The sequence below is a fragment of the Anomaloglossus baeobatrachus genome, chromosome 5, assembly GCF_048569485.1.
Source record: "Anomaloglossus baeobatrachus isolate aAnoBae1 chromosome 5, aAnoBae1.hap1, whole genome shotgun sequence".
Classification (NCBI taxonomy): domain Eukaryota; kingdom Metazoa; phylum Chordata; class Amphibia; order Anura; family Aromobatidae; genus Anomaloglossus; species Anomaloglossus baeobatrachus.
This window is the reverse complement of record NC_134357.1, coordinates 562313935-562321422: the sequence shown is the minus strand read 5'-3', so window position 1 is coordinate 562321422 and position 7488 is coordinate 562313935.

The window sequence follows — 7488 nt, the reverse complement described above, 5'->3', positions numbered from 1 at the left end:
GATCAACAGCTAAGTAAAGGAAAAGAAGCTCTGTTTGAAATAGCAGTGAGGATGAAAGGGTTGCAGAACAGTCAGGAGGAACAAGAAGAATGTGGTGGTCCTGCCACATCTTCACCCTCATCATGAACTGATGAAGAATTTAATTTCGAAAAATATTTGGATCACAAGGACCGTGCAAAGCGTTCCCGCATAGAAGAAGAGTTATCCCCATCAAAGAACACAGCCAGTACATTTCAGCGGAAGTTTTCATGTGCACTAAAAGAAATTGAGAAATTTGACCGTTCAACAAATATAACAGTGCAACAAGCGATTCCTCTGTATCCTGACATTGTCAGAGATGTTGCCCAAGTGGTTACTGCTTTGCCACCAACACAAGTTAGTGTAGAGAGGTTGTTCTCTGCCCTCAAAATAATTAGATCAAATTTGAGGGCATCCATGAAGGAGGATCTGACAGAGGCAATACTTTTTCTGAGGACAAATTTATAGATTTCTTCTTATTAACTGCATAACAGTGTTTATTGCATATTTACTTACAGTTTAGAAAAGTTTATAAAAGTTGTTTGCTATATTCTAATTGTATTCTAATAAATGTAGTTTTTGCTCTAAGTGGTCTGATTACTTATATGATGGTGAGTCACTGAATAAGCACGATGTTAATATTTTACAACAGTAAATTTATTGTTACGAATTGGCCATTTATGAAGGAGTCGGAGTCGGAACCTAATAAAATCCGGGAGTCGGAGTCGCAACTGTGGCTTACCGACTCCACAGCCCTGGTTTCAACAACGTGATGGAAGAGTATGTATTCACACGTCTCCACGTAGAGTGATGGGTCTCCCACATTTAGTTCCAGTTCCTTCTCTTCAGCTTCCACTGGCTTCCCTCTTAATCATGGGCCCAGTACCAATAACAATCAAAGTAGTGTCCTATTCCATTATTCCTAACTTCACTCGGGAACACTGTAAATGTGGAACTGTTATTGCACTGCTGGAGATACGACATACATCCAGGAGAGGTATAATGCAAAGTGGTTTAATTCAACGCATTTGGAAGTGTGACCCCACTTCTTCATCAGGAAATCCACCAGTATGACAGACAACAACAGTACTGCAGTCTATAAATAGCTGCTGGTAATTCAAAAAGAGCGGCAAAGGAAAACACATGACAGTGAGTCAGAGTTCAATGGGATAAAGGAGGCGTTTAAGATGTACATTGTCTGATACAAATAAAAATAAATTTTTCAATATAATTTAATAAACAAAGAAGCATAAACAAAGCCTGAAAAAACAACAAAAAAGGAGAAAAAAAAGAAGATAAAAAGAAATAATGGGAAATTTCTCGGGTGATCTTTGGTTTCTTCAGCACGTGGATTCTGCAGCAGCTGGTTACAGGCTTTACTTCTGGTTGCTACACAACCCAATAAGGTGAGCCCATTCCCTTATTACTTTTATTCATTGATACTGGGTAAGAACATATTGCTTTTTACACGTTATTCCTAACTTGGCTGTGTGGGCAATATCTGAAAACAGGCTATGTAGGGGCATTTTTGAGAATTATTGGTCTGTGGAGGAACTGTTCATTTCTTCATTTACTTGCTATGTAACCATAAATGCTATGGTGACAGTGTCAAGGGAGGAATTTGGGTTGAAGACTGCTAATGGAGTCCTCATTTGGGATATCCAGAGACGACGCCGTATAAGCTGTGTATCAGTGCCAATATATATATATCAATGTATATAAGACAAAGAACACAGACATGCTCTCTTTTCAGCCAGCATCACCAACTGACTCATGTATTCTATTGTTCCTGCATTAAACACATCATTTCAGCCTGAAAGATATTTACAAAAACTTTTCCATTTGCTCACACATACTGATAAAGAATAATTAGGGGGGAGTGCATATGGGCAGCATTGGGAGAATGCATGAGATCATACATCATCCCAAATAATACACTTTGAAGGCAGTAAGCTACGATGAGTTTCTGTAGAAATAGTACATGGGAGTATGGGATCACCGGCCTCATCCCACAAATACTACATTCCTTCTCCTGTGAATTTTACTGATAAGGCTACCAATTAACTTAATGAATATCTCCTTTGTTCATTTATACTTTGGCTAACTTTTTCAATATACAGCTTAGAATTATATAATGGGTCCATGCGATGGCTACATAGACAGACAGATAATTTTGCATCTAAATCTACATTTTGATTATTTATATACACAGATATTCTTATTATGTTTAAACAAACATACTACAGCTCAGGTGACCTCCACAGTCCCCCCTTAATAAAATATCTGTGAATATTATTAACCTTAAATTTAAAAATGTTCCCCATTTAGATATATTTTTATTATTTGGGACTTATTTGTGACCTATTGCCTTTAGGACTTTAATTATATCCATATCTATATATGTGGGCTTTCTATGGGATTGTTGTTTAATTTAACACTATAGGCTTTAGCTCCCCCCTTAAGTACTTATTTTTATTTACTAAACATAACTCTATGATTTATAGAGGCTATTAGAATTGGCGTTATTACTCTCATTAGGGCACATTATCCTGATTAAGAAAAATTGAATCTAAACCTTATTTAAAAATTAGCACATAATTAAAAAACAAAAAAAACAAAGGGACATTTGGAAATTGACCATGGTTCTTCTTTCCGGATATGAAACAAAAAGGAGGATGCTTGGTCAGTGCTGGTCCACTTAGGGCCACTTTGTGAACCTGGATAATCTGCTCTTGATAAAAAAACAACAAAACATGATGAGGCTTCATGTGAACAGTTTGTGGCCCAGACTTGGAAAAGCCTTCTGGGATAATGGGTTGAATAGCGGCCGCTTTCTGCTTCGGTTGTGTTGGGTCCATTGGTTTTTGAGATGTGACATCAACTCGCGTGTCACTGCCAGTGCTCAGCAGACTAGGCCGGAGAGACAACAGCCTGATGGGATAGGCTCCTCTAAAACTTTTCCTGAAATGAGAAAATCTATATCTAGCATTTTGTATTAAGGAAAATCACTGAAATTAGTAGGAAACAAAAACATTTGTAAATGGTTAGATTACATTAACCAAACCACATTTTTGGGTCTATGAAATGGCTGAATTAAGTATTTTAGGTTACTCAATTCGTACCCTCAACAGTCCCCCCTTGACTTACTTCTGCCATTTCTAAATACTAAGGGTACTGTGTTCCCTTAGGAAAAGAGGAAGAAAGATCTGTTGGGAAATCCTGCCTGACTGAACGTTGAGGCATGGGTGGAGAGGGGAATGGGATTTCTTCACCGGTTTGAGACCAAGGACCCCTAGGTGAGGCCTCACCCTTTGTAGTTGGACTTTCCCATGTCTCAAGGTTCTCTAAGTCCTCTCTTCTAACTGTTTCGGCAATGATGGTTTGGGACTGTACAGGTTTTTTGTAAAGGATAAATATAAGCAGGACGCTTAGTGCAGCTCCGGTGGATCGACCCTTCTGCAATGTGGGGCGTGAATCCATGTTGTCCTGCCGTTGAGCTTTATCGAAATATTTGTGTCCTGTTAGGATTAATCAGTCTCCTGACCGAAAACCATATACTACTAACTCTGATTTAGGATCTGGAATTAGAAAATACACTTGTTCATTTCTCTAATTAGTCAATCATATGAAAATTATACGTGGTTTGCGCTAGACCAAAAAAAAAACATTTTACATTGGAACCTGTTTATTACTAAAGAGACACAAAACACACTAAAGAGAAATACAACACGCATTGGTTTACAACTTATTAGTTTGTTTTTACATACCCCTTGCATTATGTGGATTTTCAGCAATGACGTCGTTTTCTGCACTGGAAAGCCTCTGACCAAACCTGGAAAGAAATCTACACAACATGCACAGACTTGCATACAACGTGCTCATGATAAACATCTATAATCAGTTTGCAGTCTCTAAGAATGGGTAGAGCAGGTGCAGGGTGTTTCTACGGACTCTTTACATTTTTTCCTCATTGTTTTAAAAACGTGCTTCACAAGACCGGGTGAGTCTGCCCACCTGGGTACTGAACCCTGGCGTCACCAAAGCGCACACTGATATCCAAGTGTCACAGATGTTAGTCCATGTTACTTGGGCCATCATTAAGAAGAGATCTCATGGCAGAGAAAGCTTACCGCCCTTCATCCACAGACCTTCCTCAGTCAGCCGGCTCCCTGCGTCCCGCACTCCACTCCTTATTGGTTCACTTGATCCTGTAGGGATTTAAGAACACAAGGAGTGACAGAAGTCACTGACGTGACCGGTGTCACCGAGGCATGGTCTTTATGCATGGTAAAGGACTCCTCAACTCTAGGCCCGTTCACTGCTTCTTGGTCAGCTGCACCTGTGCGGGGATCTCCATCCGATTCCATCAGCTCAGATCTAGACTTTCTTTTCGGCGTACCTAGCTTATTTGACAACAGGAAATATCTACATCCTACATACATTTTGACTATCTTACCTACCTCTGCTCCACCCATCTAAAGAGGCACTTACGTCACTTCCTGCTGTACCGATAGGAGGGGAGAGAGTGGCCTAAATTTAGATTACCTCATGTTGTGTAAACTGTAGCATATCCAGTGCAGAATCGACCACCATCTGGTTTCATCTATAAAAACAAAGACTAAAAGAAATATAGATTAGATCATTCCTATAACAGACATATATTCCTACATTCATAATCCAATAAACATGACATAACTGTTGCAAAAGAAAGGCCAGCTTTAAAGCCTGCTTTAAAGCCTATCCAATATATCTGCTGCTGTAAAAATGCAATAGATATCTACTTCCTCCCTTTTTATATACTACTGTGGCAAAATATATAGACCCATAACAGTAAACAATATGATTAACCAACAAATAAATATAACTTATACTCTACTGGGAAATTTTGAAACCTTACAACAGGGTTCATAGATATTCTGTATCTACAAAAGAAAAGGAAAGTAATCAAAATTGGCAGTTTGTATGCAAAAATAATACAAAACAAAAACAACCATAAAAACAAAAAAAACCCTAATTTGTATATTTTAAAAAATATACTTTTCCCTGCAAAATTAATTTAATTATTTAAATAGCAGCAGAATACTATTGATAATCTCCTATGAAATTTTGAACTCTAAGGATTAAACAAAATCCACTCCACCAGCCGGAAAAAGCACTTGTTAGTACATAAGACAGAAACCGCTTTGTAAATCTGCTGAAACTACCTTTTTTTTTTTTTTTTTTTTTTTTTTTTTTACTTTTCTCTACTTCCTTTGTTTTTTTTTTTTTTTTCCTGCTCTCTACAACTTGTGACTAGCAGCAGCTTACTGAAAACACTCCCACACATCCCTGCGCTGACTTATGCCCTCCCTGTCTCCTTCAGGATGCGCGATGTTAGAACAGCTGGTGGGAAAAACAGATACAAGGAAAAAAAAAAAAAATGGGCAGAACTTTCACTATAGAAATATATAAAATATATTTCTGTACCGTGTCAGCCAGCAGAAACAAAAGTACTACAGAAACATGTATTATAGAAACCTTAAGATTGATGGAGTGGAATGGAGAGCATCATTAGAGCGGGGAGCTTGGGACTGGAAATCACTGCAACAACAACAAGCAGTCCGGGGCTCCCCCCTGTGTCACTAGGGAAGGTTGGGGCAGACTCCTGGTGCAGCCGGACTGTGGGCAGTATCTTGGGAAATCTCCTGGGACTGATTTAAAGGGATAAAGGGATACTGTGATACTCTGGGAAAAAGCACACCAGGCTTCAGGTAGATCATTACTGGATCTACAGGGAACACCTTTATTGTAAATTTATGTGTTGCAAGTTTTGGTTACGGTTTCGAGGGTACCTGGCCAAACACTGAGATTTAGGGGCGTGACACTTTCTTTGATAGTGACCGGGCTGACCACAACGCCAACAATTCTGTTGCTGGCTTTGTTGATTGGGAGCTACGTATACGGGGTTTGGGCATTGTCGGGGCATGGGCTGTGGCGGGGGCTGCACCGGCACATTTGTATATACCAATTGATCTTGAGCCCATCTTTTTAAAGTGGCACAATACTGTTGTCCACTTTGGAAAATGGTGTCATCAGTGCCTGGGGGCATTGTGAGATGGGGCTCCATTAAGGGCCAAAAACTGTCTCCTGCTTTTACTTTGGTGAGATTAACAAGGTCCTTCCGGGCAGCTGAGTATAACTGATGGACCTGTAGCATCTTCCTATAAAATCACATAGAGTTAATGCTGGGATCTGGCAGGCAGGGGATTAATGTCGCTGACTGGATGGGGTTGAAAGGGACGTATTTAATTGAGGGCTGTTCCTCATTAGATTCGGGGTAAGGCTCACTATGTGTCCTAAGGGAAAAAGGGGGATCCAAGGGGAGGGGATTGGTATTGGGGAGTGTGACGGCAGACTGGCCGGTAAGGGGAGAGATGGCATTGCAGGTATGGGAGGGAAAAGGGGTATGGGTGTGGAAAGGGTTAAGGGATGCTGTCTAGTGACTGCAGCATCTGTGAATATCTCCGAGACAGGGGAATAGAATGGAGATCAGGTTGTGGAGCAGCAACAAAACAACCAGTCGGAGGACCCTCAGATCTGTCCTCAGACTCGGGTAACATATAGAAAAACACAACATCTCCTCGCTCATCCTCTTCTTTTTTTTTATAACTGAATGTTTTATTAAATTTTTTAACAGACATGGCAAAAGTACATGGATGCATAGGTATGTCTCACAAGCATGTGAGCAATAACTGTAAACCAAAAATCAGTATACATATCTTATTATCCACTGATACAATAAAAACGGGGGATGTGACAAGACAAACAATACAAGACTAGACAGGGAAGTTTAAGGAAGGGGGGGGGATGGAGTGGGGAGGGTGAATATATCAGGATTCCATCAAGACCATACCTCACTATTATTCTTTATTGGCCCAATAAGTGTCCCAGAGTGACCAAACACTCTCAAAATGATCTACTGTATTATTTGACAAGGCAGATAGATACTCCATCCTTCTCACATCTTGGATCCGAGATTGGAGATCTGTAAGTGAGGGTGGATGAGCTAACTTCCTGTTGCGGGCAATCAGACATCTAGCTGCTGTAGTTATATGTAACAATAACCGCTTCAGTCTTTTCCCCAGCTGAACAAGTGGTATATTTAATAGATAGAATTTAGGATCCAGGGAAACCCGAAGGTCAGTTACTTTATATATAAGGGATTGCACCAACCTCCAGAAACGCTGGATATTGGGGCATACCCAGAATATGTGTGGTATATCTCCCCCTGTAGCTCCACACCTCCAACAATTGTCAGGTATAGCTGGGTTTAGTTTATGTAGTAGTGATGGGGTGTGATACCAATACATAAGTAATTTATACTGATTTTCCTTATAGACATAGCATGAAGATGTCTTAGAGGCAGTATCCCAGATCCGTTTCCACATACACAAGGGAATGGTCTCACCAAGGAAATCTTCCCATTTCCTC